Source organism: Tamandua tetradactyla, chromosome 5, assembly GCF_023851605.1.
Source record: "Tamandua tetradactyla isolate mTamTet1 chromosome 5, mTamTet1.pri, whole genome shotgun sequence".
Lineage (NCBI taxonomy): Eukaryota > Metazoa > Chordata > Mammalia > Pilosa > Myrmecophagidae > Tamandua > Tamandua tetradactyla.
Window position 1 is genome coordinate 172932958 of NC_135331.1, and position 18125 is coordinate 172951082.

The 18125-nt window shown below is 38.3% G+C and overlaps 1 pseudogene; it reads left to right on the forward strand.

Moving 5' to 3' along the window:
- Positions 1-9422, forward strand: part of LOC143683393 (asparagine--tRNA ligase, cytoplasmic pseudogene) — a 29380-nt pseudogene extending 19958 nt beyond the window's left edge.
- Positions 9423-18125: the final 8703 nt, after the last annotated feature.

Genomic DNA, 18125 nt, shown 5'->3' on the forward strand with positions numbered 1-18125 from the left:
GAACCAACTTTTGGTTTTGTTGATTCTGTCTATTGTTTTTATTCTCTATCTCAGTTACCTGCACAGTAATTTTTGCTATTTCCTTTCATATGCTCATTTTGGGTTTAGTTTGCTCTTCTTTTTCTATATACCCCAGTTCTGAAGTTAGGTCTGTGATTTAAGATCTTTCTTCTTTTTAATGTAAGCATTTGAAGCTATAAATTTTACTCTTAGCACTACTTTTGCTGCATCCCATAAATTTTAGTTTATTGTGTTTTCATTTTCATTCATCTCAAGATATCTAATTTCCATCGTGATTTCTTCTTTGATCCATTTCCATTGTGATTTCTTTGATGCATTTGTTGTTTAAGAATGTGTTTTATAAATTCCACATACGTGTTAATTTTCCAGTTCTCCCTCTGTTATTTATTATCAGCTTCATTTCATTGTGTTTGGAGAAGATACATTGTATAATTTGATAGTTTTAAGTTTATTGAGACTTGTTTTATTACTTAATATGTGGCCTATCAAGGAGAATGATCCATGTGCACTAAGGGAGAATGTGTATTCTATTGTTGGGTGAAGTGTTCTCTACATGTCTGGATGATGGCTTGGAGAGATTTATGCCAGAAAAACCATGTTTTCTAAACTTAATCCAATCCTGTGGTGTGGACCCGTTGTAAATAAGATCTCTTCAAGATGCTGCTTCAGTTAAGGCACGGCCCAAATGAATAAAGTTAGGCTTTAATCCAGATTACTGGAGTCCTTTAAAACAGAGTGAAAGTCAGGGAGGGAAAAGACAAGAGGGAACAGCCAGAGAGAAGGATGAGACCAGGAGAGACCACCAAGTTCATTGTGTGACAAAGGTGCCAAGAACCAAGCATTACCAACAGCCAGCCTCAGAATACTAGTCTTTAGAAGAAAGCATTACCTTATGATGCCTTGATTTAGACTTCTCCTAGCCTCAAAACCATAAACCAATGAAGTCCCATTAATCTAACCCATTGCGTGGTATCTGCTTTAGCAATGAGGTCCAGTTGGTTTATCATTCAAGTCTATTGATCTTTTGTCTAGATGTTCTATTCATTATTGAAAGTGGTATATTGAAGTCTCCTACTATTAATGTAGAGCCATCTATTTCTCCCTTCAAATCTGTCACTATTTGGTTTATATATATTTTGGGCCTCTCCAATTTGTTGTAAATATAGTTATAATTATTGTATCTTCTTCCTGAATTGACCCTTTTTCAGTATATAGTGAATGTATTTGTCTCTCATAATAGGTTTTACTTATAGACTTATATTATCTAATATTATTATGCCCCAGATATCTTTTGTTTAGTATTTGCATGGTATATTTCTTCATCCTTTTACTTTTACTCAGCCTACCTGTGTCTTCAAAGTTATGATGAGTCTCTTGTAAGCAGCACTTAGTTGATCATGCTTTTTTAAAACCATTCTGCCAAACTCTGCCTTTTGACTGGAGAGTTCATTCCTTTTGCATTTAAAATAACTACTGCTAATTTAGGCTTTTCTTCTGTCATTTTGCTACATAGTCTTTGTAAGTCATACCTTTTTTTTTTGTCCTGAAATTCTTTCATTAATGTCTAATTTCATATTTATGTGATTCTTTGAGTCTCTTTTCATTTCTTTCTGTATATATATCTTCATATATTTTCTATGTGGTTATCATGGGTTAAAATTTAACATCCTAACTCTATAACAGTCATGTTTGTGTTGATATCAACTTAACTTCAATAGCATGAAGCATCTATCCTTCCCCACCTTTTTGTTATACTAGTTATAAATTAGATCTTTATACATTGTACTTCCCAAACCATACAATAATCATTACTATTTTTGCATTTTTAAAACTATTATAAGTAAAAGCGGAGTTACATATCAAATGATACAATATAATAGTCCTGGCAGTTATACCTACCTATATGGTTATTGTTACTGGAGTTCTCTGCTTCTTTCTCTCCTTCAACCCACTACGTAGTACTCTTTGAAGAATTCCCTTCCCCATTGCTTTAGGGCATGCCTATTGGTGTTATTGTCCCCCAGCTTTTATTTATCTGTGAAAGTCTTAATCTCTTCCTCATTTTTGAAAGTCAGGTTTTCTGAATATAAAGTTCTTCATTGGAAACTTTTTTTCTCAGCATTTTAAGTATTTCATACTATTGCCTTCTTGTATCCATGGTTTCTGGTGAGAAATTGGAACTTAATTTTATTGGTCCTCCCTGGTATATGTTGCTTTTTCCTTCCATTTCAAAATTCTCTCCTTGTTGTTTGCAATCAGCACCCTGAATATTATGTGTCTTGGTGTATATCTCTTCAAATTTATCCTTCTTGGGGTTTGTTGGGATTCTTGGATGTGTATATTCACTTTTTTTGCTAAGATTTGGAAGCTTTCTGCCATTAGTTCTTGGAATATTCTTTCTGCCCCTTTCTGTCTTTCTTCTCTTTCTAGGATTTCCATACTACATATATTGGTACACTCGATGCTGTCCTACAGGTCTCTTAGGCTACTATCACTTTTTCTAATTCTTTTTCTATCTGCTCCTCAGCCTGACTCATTTCAATTGTTTTGTGTTCAAGTTTGCTGATTATTTCTTCTGCCATTTCCAATATGCCATTGAAACTCTCTAGTGAATTTTCTCTTTATTGAGATTCTCATGTTGTTCATTCATTGTTTTTCTTGATATCCTTTAGACCTTTCTGTATTTTCCTTAATCTTCTTGAGCATATTGAAGGTGACTCTTAAAATTTTTTTCCAGGATGTCCACAGCCTGGTCTTCTTCATTTATGTTTTTTTGGATTTGTATCTACTTCTTTTGGAAGGGACATCTTTTCTTGTTTCATTGTCATGTAATCTTTTTTGCACATTTTAATATTTTAAAATCTTAATGTTAACTCTGGAATTTAACCTGAGCTGTTTATTTTTGAGTTTATATCTAGTTTGTATTATGATAGAGATTTCCATGAGTTCTAAGAGGTAACAAAACCAAGGAAACCAATGCAAAAATCAACTTTCATAGTCATTGCAAATTGGCTTTGCAATGGCTAGTGCTATTTTTCAGAGTTCAGCACTCCTATAAAGAAAATCAACCCAAGGAACTACAAAGTGTAGACTCTTCCCTGTCTTTTCTCTGCCTGTTTCTTTTTTTTTTCATTTGAGTATAGAAGTATTAATTTGTTTTTTAAAAATCCAGATGATACATAAAATTATTTTGATAATAACTAAATCAGTACAAATATGTTACCAAAATATGTGTAAGCTCCAGTGTAAACACTTTCCTTTTAGATCTAAGAATTTAGAGAAATGAAAATGGGCATGAACCTGTGGTTAAATATAGAGCAGTGTTTTTCGCTTTTGTTTTAATTTATTTTTTAAAAAAATATAACACCAAACAAATGCAAACATTCTTAACTTTTGATCATTCCATTCTACATATATAATCAGTAATTCACAATATCATCACATAGTTGCATATTCATCATCATAATAATTTCTTGGAACATTTGCATCTATTCAGAAAAAGAAATAAAAAGAAAACAGAAAAAAATTCATACATACCATGCCCCTTACCCCTCCCTTTCATTGATCACTAGCATTTCAATCTAAATTTATTGTAACATTTGTTCCCCTTATTATTCATCTTTATTCCATATAGTAAAATGTATGGAATACGTTTCCTGTTGATAAAGTAGATAAAAGGAGCATCAGACACAAGGTTTTCACAATCACATAGTTACGTGGCAAAAGCTGTATCATTATACAATCATCTTCAAGAAACATGGCTACTGGAACACAGCTCTACATTTTCAGGCAGTTCCTTCCAGCCTCTCCATTACATCTGGATTAACAAGCTGATATCTATTTAATGGGTAAGAATAACCTCCAGAATAACCTCTAGACTCTGTTTGGAATCTCTCAGCCATTGACACTTTATTTTGTCTCATTTCACTCTTCCCCCTTTTGGTCGAGAAGGTTTTCTCAAACCCTTGATTCTGGGTCTCAGCTCGTTCTAGGGTTTCTGTCCCATGTTTCTGCCTGTTTCTTGTACTGGGCTTTTGTTTGTTAGTATCCTTAAGGGGCCCCTGTTTACAGGAATTTGAATGCCCCTCTACTTCCGTAGATAAAGACTTGCTCTCTAATCCTGGGTGCTCTATTGTAGGACTTAAAGCAGGTAAGCCTTTGGCAGCACTGTTTGACTTGTTTCTTACACTGCTTTCTCTGTCCCAAGTTTCTTTTTCTTGGAGGGCAAATTTTGAGATGGGGATGAACTTAAAAGGATTTTTCTTAAGTCAGTCTTTCCCAGCCAGAACAAGGCCAGTGACCCACAATGGGAGTGCAGTCTAAATCCACAGGCTGATTAAGGGTTAGGGGAGGGGCCCCATGGTACCAGGTCTTCATTTGTGGCCTTTAAAGGTGTGTTTTCTTGACATGGCATTTGCCAAATCAATGCAGTCCTTGAACTGTTTTCCATAGTTTTGGAGAAAGGTACTCTTTTAAAGACTCCTCAGCCAGTTTTGCCAGAGGAGGTTTGGAACAATAGCCATTCTCTGAGTCAGGGCCCCCCAAAATCTGAAGTACCTGATCAAAACCAGTGATCGGCGATCTGATCACACCCTCCTATATCTTGGGGATCTTATATCCCACCCTGACACCAGCAAGCTGCACCAGGAGCTGGAGCTGTGGACCCCTGCCTCAAGACCAGAGGATGAGAAATGGTAGCTGACACACAGAGGGTGAAATTCACTGGGAATTTACTTCTATTTACTGGCCTCTTCCTTGGGCCTTTCCATGTATGCTACACAGTCTCCTACTTTACTCTGGAGTTTCTATATAGTTGATTCACACAGCTCCTGCTAGTTGAATAGTTGTTCTGGTAGAAGTACTGATTCCTGGAACTTCCTGCTCTGCCATTGTTCTAGTTTGCTAGCTGCCAGAATGCAACACACCAGAGGCGGATTGGCTTTTAATAAAAGGGGATTTATTTTGTTAGTTCTTCAGAGGAAAGGCAGCTAACTTTCCACTGAAGTTCTTTCTTATGTGGAAGGCACAGGATGGTCTCTGTTGGTCTTCTCTCTAGACCCCTGGGTTCCAACAACTTTCCCTGGGGTGACATCTTTCTGCATCTCCAAAGGCCTGGGCTGAGCTGCAAGTGCTGAAATGAGGAATGCCGAGCTGCTTAGCTGTGCTATGTTGCTATCTCTCATTTAAGCACCAGCCAATTAAGTCAAATGTCACTCATGGCAGCAGACATGCCTCTTAGCCAACTGCAGATGTAATCAGCAACAGATGAGTTTCACGTACCATTGGCTTATGTCCACAGCAACAAGACTAGGTATGCTCACCTGGTCAAGTTAACAACTGAATCTAACTAACACAGCCATCTTCCCACAGTCCCCAGCTACCCCTACCTGATAAAGTCTTAGAATCCAGAATATATAAATAACTCATACATTCAACAACAAAAACACAAACAATCCAATTTAAAAATAGGCAAATGATTTGAAAAGGCAAAGGCTTTTTGCTTAGGTTGTTTCTGTGGAGATGCAACACACCCAACTGTGGGTTTTACCTTCTGATTAGATGGAGATGTGACTCCACCCATTCAAGGTGGGTCTTAATTAATTTACTGCAATCTTTAAGAAAGTTCATGGAGAAAGAAAGTGCCCAGAGTTGACATAGACAGGGATGTTTGGAGATGCTTGGAGACAGACAGAAGCTCAGAGAGGAGGCCACTGGAACCAGGAGCTGAAAGCAACAAACCAGGAGCAAGGACATCAGATGCCAGGCACATGACTTCCCGGCTGACAGAGAAATCCAGATGCATTTGGCATTTCTTCAGAGTCAAGGTATCTTTATCTGGATGCCTTAGTTTGGACATTTTTAAGGCCTTAGAACTGTAGACTTGTAACTTAATACATCCCCCCCCCCCGTTTTTTTTTTCACGTGGGCAGGAACCGGGAATTGAACCCGGGTCCTCTGGCATGGCAGGTGAGCATTCTTGCCTGCTGAGCCACCGTGGCCCATAAATTCCCTTTTAAAGCCATTCCATTTCTGGTATATTGCTTTCCAGCAGTATTAGCAAACTAAAACACTATACAATAGAATATCTTGGTTGTAAAAGGGAATGAAGCTCTGATACATGTTGTAAAGTGAATGAGCCATGAAACTATCATGTTGAGTGAAATTAGTCAGACACAAAGGACAGACACTACATGATTCCACTTATATGAAATACTATATGTATTTACTATGCAAATTCATAAAGATCAAAAACAGAATACAGGCTACCAGGTATGTGGTGAAGGCGGGGAAGATGGAAAGTTAATGTATAATGGATGTAGGGTTTTTGTTTGGGGTGATAGAAAATTTCTGGTGATGGATGGTATTGGTGGTGGCACTATAAGGTGGATGTTTTGATCCCACTGAATTGTGCACTTGAGAGTGGTTTATATGGACAACTGTATGTGGTGTGTATTTCCACAGTCATAAAAAAAGAGAGGGAAAGAGACTAAAAAGACAATGACATTTAAATGCAGCACATGATCCTGGACTGGACCTATAATGGAGGATAAAATGCCCACAAGGACACTATTGGGACATATGAAAAGATTTGAATATAGACTGCAAACTTTATAATGATATTAAATTTCTTTAATACTCTCATTATTAAAGAATATTATTATTAAAGGATTTTCTTTGATCTTAGGAAAAGTTCATGGATGTTTTAAGTGTTCAAGAGGCATGTTATATGTAACCTACTCTCAAATCTTAGAAAATAAAGATAGATGTGCTGGTTTGAAATGATGTATGTACCCTAGAAAAGCCATGTTTTAATCCTAATCCCATTTTGAAAGGCAGCCATTTCTTCTAATCCCTATTCAGTATTGTGTGCTTGAAACTGTAATTAGATCATCTCCCTGGAGATGTGATTTAGTCAAGAGTGGTTGTTAAACTGGATTAGATAGAGGCATGTCTCCACCCATTTGGGTGAGTCTTGATTAGTTTCTGAAGTCCTATAAAAGAGGAAACATTTTGGAGTATGAAGGAGATTAGAGACAGGAGATTCAGAGAGAGCAGAGCAGAACGACATTGCCACAAGAAGCAGAGTCCACCAGCCAGCATCCTTTGGAGATGAAGAAGGAAAATGCTTCCTGGGGAACCTCATGAAACAGGAAGCCAGAAGAAGAGGCTAGCAGATGACACAGTGTCTGCCATTTGCCCTTCCAGATGAGAGAGGAACCCTGACCGTGTTCACCGTGTGCCTTTCCAGATGAGAGAGAAACTCTGACTATGTTCGCCATGTGCCCTTCCACTTGAGAGAGAAACTCTGAACTTTATCAGCCTTCTTGAACCAAGGTATCTTTGCCTGGATGCCTTAGATTGGACATTTCTATAGTCTTATTTTAACTGGGACATTTTCTTGGCCTTAGAACTGTAAACTAGCAACTTATTAAATTTCCCTTTTTAAAAACCATTCTGTTTCTGGTATATTGCATTCTGGCAGCTAGCAAACTAGAACAATAGATAATAGATAGATGGATTGATTAGAGGAGAGGAGAATGATACACCTAATGTGGCCAGATGTTAAAAGTTTTTAAATTCTGGGTTGGGCATATTTTGGGATCTTCTGTATTGGTTTTGTATAATTTTGCAACTGTCCTGCCAGTTTAAAATTATTTCAAAAGAAAACATCTAAAAAAAAAAAAAATAGAAAGGCTGAAGAACCATTCCAGAGTTAATGAGACTAAAGAGACATGACAACTGAAGGTGAAATATGATTCTCAACTGGATCCTTTTGCTATAATTACAGCATCTAGTAAGCGTTGATTGGAGTCTGAAGATTGGAGGGTTCCAATGTTAATTTCCTAATTTTGATGGTTATTTTATGGTTATGTAGGAGAATTTCCTTGTTTGTAGGAAATACATACTAAAGTCTTCAGGGAATTCTGGGGAAGATGGGCCATCAGATTGACAACTTACTTTCAAATGGTTCAGGGAATAAAGTTCTTTGTACTTTACTTGCAGTCTTTGCATAAATTTGAGATTGTTTCAAACAGTGCCTAAAAATATTCTAGTCGCAACATGATGCAGCTCCCAAGTCAAAGAAGTGAAGAAGATTACCATTAAAAATGATCCAAGTCTCCCAGAGCCAAAATATGTGAAGACTCATGCATTAGAAGCCCATAGAGGTCAAAGAGTAAAGGTGTTTGGCTGTGTCCACTGGCTGGGTGAGCAAGAAAGAATTTAATGTTTTTGGTATTGTGGGATGGTACGGATTATCTGCAGTGTGTCTTGTCAGATGGGCTATGTCAGTGTTACAACGGGGTCGTTCTATCTCCCCAGAGCAGTGTCGCCAAGTATGAAACTCTAAATCTCATGCCAAAGGGCAAACAGGCTCCAGGGGGCCATGAGCTGAATGTGACTTCTGGGAACTAAATGGGCTGGTCCCTGCTGGAGGAGCTGATGTTGACGTCCAGCTTAACAACAGATGCATGATGATCAGAGGAGAAAACATGTCCAAAATCTTAAAAGTACAGTCTGTGGTCACCAGGTGTTTTAGAGATCATTTCTTTGATAGGGGATACTATGAAGTGACTCTGAAATTAGTACACACACAAGTGGAAGGTGGTGCTGCACTCTTCAAGCTTGACTATTTCAGGGAGGAGGCGTTTTTGACTCAGTTCTCTTAGCTGTACCTGGAGACCTGCATCCCAGCTCTGAGTGATGTGTTCTGCATTGTGCAGTCCTACAGGGCAGAATAATCTAGGACATGCAGGCGCCTGGCAGAATACACTCATGTTGAAGCAGAGTGCCCTTTCCTGACCTTTGAGGAACTTCTGAACGGACTGGAGGACTTGGTTTGTGAAGTGATAGAGCCTTGAAATCACCTGCAGCACGCATAGTATATGAGCTCAACCCGAACTTCAAGCCTCCCAAATGACCTTTCAAATGTGTGAACCATTCAGATACCATTGTGTGCTAAAAGAACACAATATAAAGAAAGAAGATGGAACTTTTTATGAATTTGGAGACAATATCCCAGAAGCTCCTGAGAGATTGATGACAGACACCATTAATGAACCAATCTTATGGTGTCAATTTGCTGTAGAGATCAAACCCTTCTATAGGCAGTGATGGCCTGAGGACTGATGTCTCACCGAGCCTGTTGAAGTGTTGATGCCTAACGCTGGTGAAATTGTGGGAGGCTCAGTGCGTATCTGGGATAGTAAAGAAATGCCAGCCGACTATAAAAGAGAAGGGATTGACTCTACACCCTATTACTGGTATACAGATCAGAGAAGATATGAAACATGTCTTCAGGGAGGATGGGCTTGGAATGATCCTTAACTTGGATTCTGAATAGGTATCACATCCAAGCTATATGCTTTTACCCTCAATTTGCCCAGCACTGTGAGCCATAACTGACTCCTGCTGAAGCATTAGGAAAGAACAAGGTTCATGAAAGGAGCAGACTACCTCTTTAAAAAAAAAAAGTCAAAATCTTCCTTTTTTTGTTCATTAGGGTACAATTTTCTGTTTTCTATCCCTACTACCGTAAAAAATAGTCCAAAGTACTTGAACATCAAGTAACACTGATGTCATTTTAAGAAAACAAAATACATTACGAAGTTTTGGTATATAACCCTGTGGATGTGGGTTCATTTCAGCACCTTGGTATACAGATATACCATGTATTTGATTAAATAGTTTTTAATGATGTTCTGAGGCATCCTAGTAACTTAATCTTTCTGTCCTTTTAAGTGTAATTGGAATTTAATTTATATCATTTTATTCTACCAATGAGTTAGAAATCTTGGGGGAAAATTGACAACATGGGCATGAAAATTTGCTAATTTTAGAACTGGGCATAATTTGGCAGTAGATCCTCAGATCAAATTAATAGTCTTTTGCATCTGTTATTCATCTTTTCTAAACCTATATAGCTGCTTATAATTCCGAGGCATATAAGTGGCACTGAAGAATTTGTAAAAATGGCATTGTCTTGAAGAATTTAAAGTAAGAGCACGATCCTTTTTTAGTAGTTAAATGATTCACATCTCTCCTAGTCATGATTTATGCTAAAGACACAGACTGATCTTCCTAAGTAATTAAGAATAAACGAGTTCTAAAAGAATTTGTAGCTGGATTCTTAATAACAACTGTAAGTGGCTGTTTGGGTTGTCCTCACCCTGCCCTGAGATCTAATCTTTGCTACCTTATTAACTCACAGCAGGCTTATTGAATGTTTCTTTTCAGATTTCATTAATTTCCCCTCAAAAATGCATGTCATGTATTCTTAATAGGCTGTATTTCCAGCAATCAATAAATGGACACATATAAAATAAAACAAAATAAATATTATAGTCTCTGCAGCCCCCAAACCTGTGCAAACTACTCTTGCCTTATGGAAACTCCTTAGTATAAGGGACATTAAAAATTGTGACAACACATATTTTAGTACTAATAAAACTGAGGTCCAGAGAATTAATGACTTTCCAAAAGGACTTGTTAATGGCAGAGCTAGGATGAGACTCAGTTATCCTGGCTCCTAGTCCTGGGATAGTTCCATTCCATTGCATTCCACAAATAATAATTGAGACCTGTTACAAGCTAGACATTGTTCTAGACACTGGGGATGAAGTGGAGGATAAGACAAAGTCGTGGCCCTCATGGACCTCTCAGACCAATCAAAGAAACCAGACAACATCAAAATAAAGAAATAGAGTAATTTTTAAAATTAAAAAATGCCATGAAGGAAACAAAGCAAGGTACTGATGAAGACTTAATTATATGCTTTCATATTACTTACTGTTTGTGGTTTTCAAATAACTCCACAAATTTTTTTATATTCCTCCCATTAAGAGGTGGGATCCAGGTCCTCTCCCTCAGCATCTGAGTAGGCTTTAGTAACTGCTTCCACCAATAGAATGATGGGAGTAAAAGCTGTATGACTTTCAATGCTAGGTTGCAAAAGACCATGCGGCTTCCTCTTATATCTCTCTCTTAGGATGCTTGCTCTTGGAACTCTGCCACCAAGCTTTGAGAAAGCCCATGGAGTGGACATATTTAAAGTGTTCCAGCCAACAGCCATCAGCCAACATCAACCACCACATATATGAGTGAGGAGCTTCAAGATGACTCCAGACCCAGCCACAATCAGGCTGCAAGCAAATTTATACATACCCATGCATACATACATACCCCATTTTTCATCCAAGTAAAAATATGCACAATTTTAAACTCATTTTCATTGCTACTAGGCTTATGGTGAAAGCAGCAGTCCCTTGCTATACCCTTCCCTCTCCTAACTCCTTCAACCCCTGGATATAAAATATTATCATTATCAACTCTTTTCATTGTTTTTTTTTCCTAGCATTTACCTTCACAGTTCTAAGTAAAAGGATTATTTTGCTATATATTTATTTTTACTATTTGAACACACACACATAGATACTTTCCTACCTTCTATTCTTTCAGCACAGTTACAGTATAATTTTTGAGATGTCAATATTTAGTCTTTATATTACTTTGACCAGTATAAGTTATTCAGAATTGAGCCATGTGTCAGACTTTCATCGTATTTCCTTGTTTAAACAATTCTTTTCTTATCCTTGGAGTTGTAATTCCTACTTCATTTTGCTTCGCTTTATTTTCCTGGTAGCAATCGCTTATTTCCAAGTCTCTGATAGAACTGATATTCTCCTCTGAATAAATTCAGCTTGGAAGAGCTCTCGATTTTACTTTCTTCACAGAACCTTCCCTTTTGCAGTTCTGTCTTTCTGCTTCATTCTTGAGTAGCTATTTCTGGGTTAGCTGCACAGCTGTCATCCTGGGAATTGCCCTTGCCCATCTCCTGTGCTGAAGTCCCTGTCTGCTATTCCTCCATCTTCCTTTTATTGGCTTACTCCTTTGCTCAGTGAGGCAGCTCATCATCCAGTAGAAAGGGTGCATTGGCAGGAAAAAAATGTGATGGTTTGCATGTCTAAAAACATCTTTACCCTATCTTGTATTAAAGCGATATCTTGATTGGGTATAGTTTTGCTCATCTGATACCATCCTGGTTCCCGGTCCTTACATATGACAGGTTATTTTTCCCTCTGTAAGCATTGGAATCTTATCTGCATCCACAATGTTCTGAAATTCTAGAAGATGTGTTGTAAGTCTTTGTGATTGTTTTGGGCACTTGGTAAATAGGTTTTTCTTCCTCTGACAATTCATATCCTTCAAGTTCTGTGACAAACTCTTATTTTCTTTTGTTGATTAAAAAATGTATTTTTTATTCTCTTTTTGCACTTTCTGGAAATAGTTGTCCTTTCTGTATTGGATCTCCCCATTTTCTTATCTTTTCACTCTCAATCTCTTTGTCTATATTCTAGAAGATTTCCTCAGTTTTATCTTCCAGTCCTTCCGTTAATTATTTAAAATTTTTGCTATCACATTTTTAATTTCTATGAACTCTTTTTTATTCTGAACGTTCCCTTTTTATAGATGTCTGTTCTTCTAACATGGATGCAATCCTTTCTTGTGTGTGTGTGTTTATTTGTTCCTTGCACTGTTTTGAGCTCTTTCATTTTAAATGATTTCCTCAAAAGTCTATTGATACTAGGTTTTCCATTCACATTTAAGAATGAGATACTAACAAGCTAATTGGAAACTTGTCAATTGGTAGACCTCAGTGCCTCAGTGTAAGGGCTCAAACCATCTTTCAGTTTCTTGCCTGGGAAGGATAAACCTGGATGATAATGTTGTGTGAGCCAAGCAGCGAATGGGAGCTGGAATCTCACAGTTCAGAGCAAAAGTTTCATTTTCTCAGGATGTCACCTCACTGCCTCCCTCCCCACCCCACCCCCACCCCTGCCATGTTTCTGAGCCCAGAACCAGTCTGGCTTAACTTGTCCAGGGTGCAAATCTTTTCTATTGGGTTAGGGGAGGAGTGGCTGTTAGACTTCTTAGAGCTGGGGAGAGTACACAATGGTCTAATTGCTCCTCTTCAAGACTTTAACCAATCTTCCCACATTATACTCCACTCTGCATGTCAGCTTTGAGTGGAACCTCCCATTCCTTGGTCCTTCTGCAGTTCTGCTGTGGGAGCTGATTCCCTTCCTGGCTTTTACCCTTGCAGGACTAGGTTTCAGTTACCACGTGTACAACAACTTTCCAAAATGATGATTTTATTCTGTTGTGTCCTCTTCTTCCATTCTTTTTCGGTATTCACTTTTTTTTAACCACTCTCTGTTCATAAAAGATTTTTAAAAATATTTCTATTGTACACAACAAGCACAAACATTCTTGATATACAATCCTTCTATACATGGTGCACAATCAAGGGCTCACAATATCATCACATAGTTGTGCATTCATTACCATGATCATTTTTTAGAACATTTGCATTCTATTATATATATTAATGGAGTTTGGGAAGGACCAGAGATAAACTCATATCTCCCATTTTATCTTTATATATATCTGAAGTTGATATTACCCCATTTTATGAATAAGGAAACTGGAAGCTCAGAGAAGTTAAGAAACTTGTGCAAGGTCATAAAGATACTAGGTGATGGAGTCTGGTTTCAATGGACTTTATACCACTTCAAAACTTCACCAAGCTATGGAAATACAATTTGCTCCTATGTCATCTGGCATCAAGAAGCATCCTGAAGCAAGTTAATTTTGTTTTAGAGTTCTCTCTGTTCCCTATAGTAAAAATCAACAAGTTCAACTCCTTAGTGTTCATACTGAGGTCTAGACAGTGTTTATTTGTTTGCATCTCACCTGAACTCAATCCTCCTGGAGGCCCAAGAATCTGTTAGGTGATTGCCAGAAAAGATTCAAAAGGGTAACGAAAGAGGGAACCAAATGGTGGCTGTTTTGGTTTGCCAAAACTCATGGAATACAACATACCAGAAATGGGTTGGCTTTTACAATGGGGATTTATTTGCTTACAAGTTAAGTTCTAAGACCTTGAAAATGTCCCAGTTATGGCATCAAAAGGATGATACCTTCTCTGAAGACTCATTGCCAGCAGACTTGGGTTCCTCTGTCAGATAGCAAGGTATGTGGCAACGTCTGCTTGTCCTTCTCTCCTGGGTTTCATTGCTTCCAGCTTCTGACTTCACTGGCTCCCTCTTTTAGCTTCTCTGGTGCTCTTCTCTGTGAGCTTCTCTTAATTTTGTTTATTATTTGTTCTCTAAATTTTAATTATTAGCTTCTGTGTATATTTTACCCTCTTATAAAGGACTCCAGCAAGAAGATCAAGACCTGCTCTGAATAAGGTAGGTCACATCTCAACTGAAATAACTTAATCAAAATGTTCTATCCACAAGAGGTCTACACCCATAGGAATGGATTAAAAGATCATGGCCTTTTCTAGGATACATACAATCTCCAAACTACCACAGAGGTGATGGTGGCTGAGAGAGATGTTGAATGGTTATGCAGGTGGGAAGGGTGTATTTATTTCCATGGAAGGGAAGATGTGGCAAGAGTGACTCAGACTGATCCCATAGAGAGACTTGTTGACAATTTACGACTCCATTGCACACAGCATTTAACACTGAAGAGCCCTTTGGAAAGAGGAATAAGTCAGATAACAGTGTATTTCCTGCAGCTCCAAATGTATTCCTCATTGCCTGTCTTGCAGGCATCTAAAATAAAGATGATCCCTTCAACTATTTCTATTTTGACACATGGCATGATGATAAGCTTTGTGGATAGGGAGTGTTAGAGTGACATTGTAGGAAGAAGGGGCTTCTCTTTTCTTGATTCTTCTTTTCTCAGCAGACCCTTGTAGAATGCATGGCTTCTTTAGCACCTGGCTCCTGTAACATAAATAGTGTTTTAGTTTGTAAAAGCTGGTGGAAAATGGAAAGGCTTTTAAAAAGGGAAATTTATTCAGTTGCAAGTTTACAGCTCTGAAACCATGAAAGTGTTCAAATTAAGCAGTCCTATAAAAATGTCCAAACTAAGGCATCCAGGAAAGATAAGTTGGCTCAAGGAGGTCAATGGCATTCTCTCTCACCTGGAAAGGCACATGGTGACATCTGCTAGCTTTCTCTCCAGGCTTCTTCAATCGCTTCCTTAGGGGCATTTTCTTTTTATACCTCCAAAGATCTCTGGCTATGGAGGCTCTGTAGGTTCTGGGGGCTCTTAAGCTTTTTCAAAAAATGGTTCCCTCTTAAAAGAGCACCACTAAGCAACCCTACCTTGAAGGGGTGGAGACATATCTCCATGGAAACCCACCAATCAAAATTATCACCCACATTTGGGTGGGTCACATCTCCATGGAAACAATAAAAATATCTCACCCAGGATTATTGAATGAGGATTGAAGAACTTGGCTTTTTGGGGTACACAACAGAATCGAACCGCATTCAAAGAAGCACAGGTAGCTTCTCCAGTGCCTGGGTCCCGCATCACGAACTGGACTATAATACCTGGCCCCTGCAGTGCATTATGGCCAGGGGAACCTGGAGGCCAACAGCTTCCCTCATCTCCTGCTCAGACAGTTTAATGGCAGAGTGCCTCCAGTGAGACACCTCCCATGAACAGCTTTTCATGGCACTTTATTTATTAGTATTTTTACTGATAAACAACATGCAACAAAAACATTCTTAACATACAAACATTCCATATATGGTGTACCATCAATGGCTCACAATATCATCACATGGTAGTACATTCATCACCATGATCATTTTTTAGAACATTTGCATTACTCTAGAAAGAGAAACAAAAAGAAAAAAGAAAAAAACTCATACATACTGTTCTAGTTTGCTAGCTGCTGGAATGCAACACACCAGAGACGGATTGGCTTTTAATAAAAGGGGATTTATTTTGTTGGTTCTTCAGAGGAAAGGCAGCTAACTTTCCACTGAGGTTCTTTCTTACGTGGAAGGCACAGGATGGTCTCTGCTGGTCTTCTTTCCAGACCCCTGGGTTCCAACAACTTTCCCCCGGGGTGACTTCTTTCTGCATCTCCAAAGGCCTGGGCTGAGCTGCAAGTGCTGAGATGAGGAATGCCAAGCTGCTTAGCTGTGCTACGTTGCGATCTCTCATTTAAGCACCAACCAATTAAGTCAAACGTCACTCATTGCAGCAGACATACCTCCTAGCCAACTGCAGATGTAATTAGCAACAGATGAGGTTCACTACCATTGGCTTATGTCCGCAGCAACAAGACTAGGTATGCTCACCTGGCCAAGTTGACAACTGAATCTAACTAACACACATACCATATCCCTTACCCCTCCTTCTCATTGACCACTAGTATTTCCATCTACCCACTATGTTTTAAACTTTTTTCTCCCTATTTTTTCTAAATTTGTTTTAACATTTGTTCCCCCTATTATTTATTTATTTTTAATTCATATTTTTTACTCATCTGTCTATACCACAGATAACAGGAGCATCAGACACAAGATTTTCACAATCACATAGTCACATTGTGAAAGTTGTATCATTATACATTCATCTCTAAGAAACATGGCTACTGGAATACAGCTCTACAGTTTCAAGCATTTCCCTCTAGCCTCTCTAATATACCCTAAACTAAAAAGGGGTTATCTATATAATGTGCAAGAATAAACTCCAGGATAACCTGCCGACTCTGTTTGAAATCTCTCAGCCATTGACACTTTATTTTGTCTCATTTCTCTCTTCCCCTTTTTGGTCGAGAAGGTTTTTTCAATCCCTTGATGCTGAGTCCCAGCTCATTCTAGGATTTCTGTCCCATGTTGCTAGGGAGGTTTACACCCCCTGGAATTCATGTCCCATGTAGAGAGGGGCAGGGCGGTGAGTTTGTTGCTGTTTTGATTGAGAGAAAGATAGGCCACATCTGAGCAACGAAAGAGGTTCTCTTGGGGGTGACTCTTAGGCCTAATTTTAAGTAGGCTTAGCCTATCCTTTGTGGGGATAAGTTTCATATAAACAAACCCCAAGATTGATTTGGTTGTTCCCTGGCACTTTAGAAGGCAGATTTCTAGCAGGTTCCACTTGTAAGACATCTCAGTGATTTCTCTGCTCTCCAGTGAGGCATGTCAGTCCTGGTGAGACATGGGCCTCTTTCTTGGTTGCTCTATCTCAGATCTAGGGATAGTGGCTGCTCCTTATATCTGCTATTCTTATATTATTCCTCACTATTGCCCCAGTTCCCTGTTATAATTAATAAAAGATTAAACTTTTCCTGGTGTAATTTTCATGGTTATGTCTTTTGATTGGACCTTGATACAGAGCAACTCCGGTCTCTATGACATTTATAATATTTTTCCAGTAGCAGTTCTGGAATGATGAACTGATTTACAAGTTTATGAATCTCTATGGGTAAGCATTTTGATATGGGGAAAAGATTGACATTAGGAAAGATCTGTGTATCATATTCAATAACCAAGGAATAAACTGCACACCTGTTGTGGGTAGGCATAAAGGTACACTATTGCTTTTAGATTTCTTTGACTTTGCAGTTCAGGGATGGCAAAGGCATTTAGTCTATAAGCCAACTCTTATGAATTGCAGTGGCTATTTGTATTGAGAAGGATTTAAGGTCAGATAGCAATGATTAATTTCTGATGTCTTCCACAGGTAAGAGAGAGGGAAGTGTGGAAAAAGCATGGGTACCAGCTGTTACTTAACCACTTTCACAGATTAGTACACTGAGACACAGAGATCTAAATGACTTCCCCAAAGCAAAGCAAGCTATAGAATGTGAAAGTTGAGGCTAGATCCATATTTATAATTTCTAGCCACTTTCCTTTACATATTGAGAGGATGGCATTTTGAGGAGACTGGATAAGAAGATGGCACAAACAAGTTTGATGAGGCTTTTTACCTAACCTAACTATTGGGATCCCGGTATGCATATCTGGGAAATCAGATTTAATGTCCACCATAGCCACAAGTGGATGTGAAATAAAATGTACTTACAGAATTTTCTGCTTAACTCTAGAATTAGGATTTTTGAAAAGTCAAATTAAGAAAGCCCAATACAAATGTCCTCATATAGATTGTGGTGGTGAAGGTATGGCTATATGATTATATCGGGAACCTTTGATTTTTTACTTAGGTTGGATTGTATGATATGTGAACAAAACACTTTAAAAATGAACAGAGAGATATAAGTGCTGGACAAA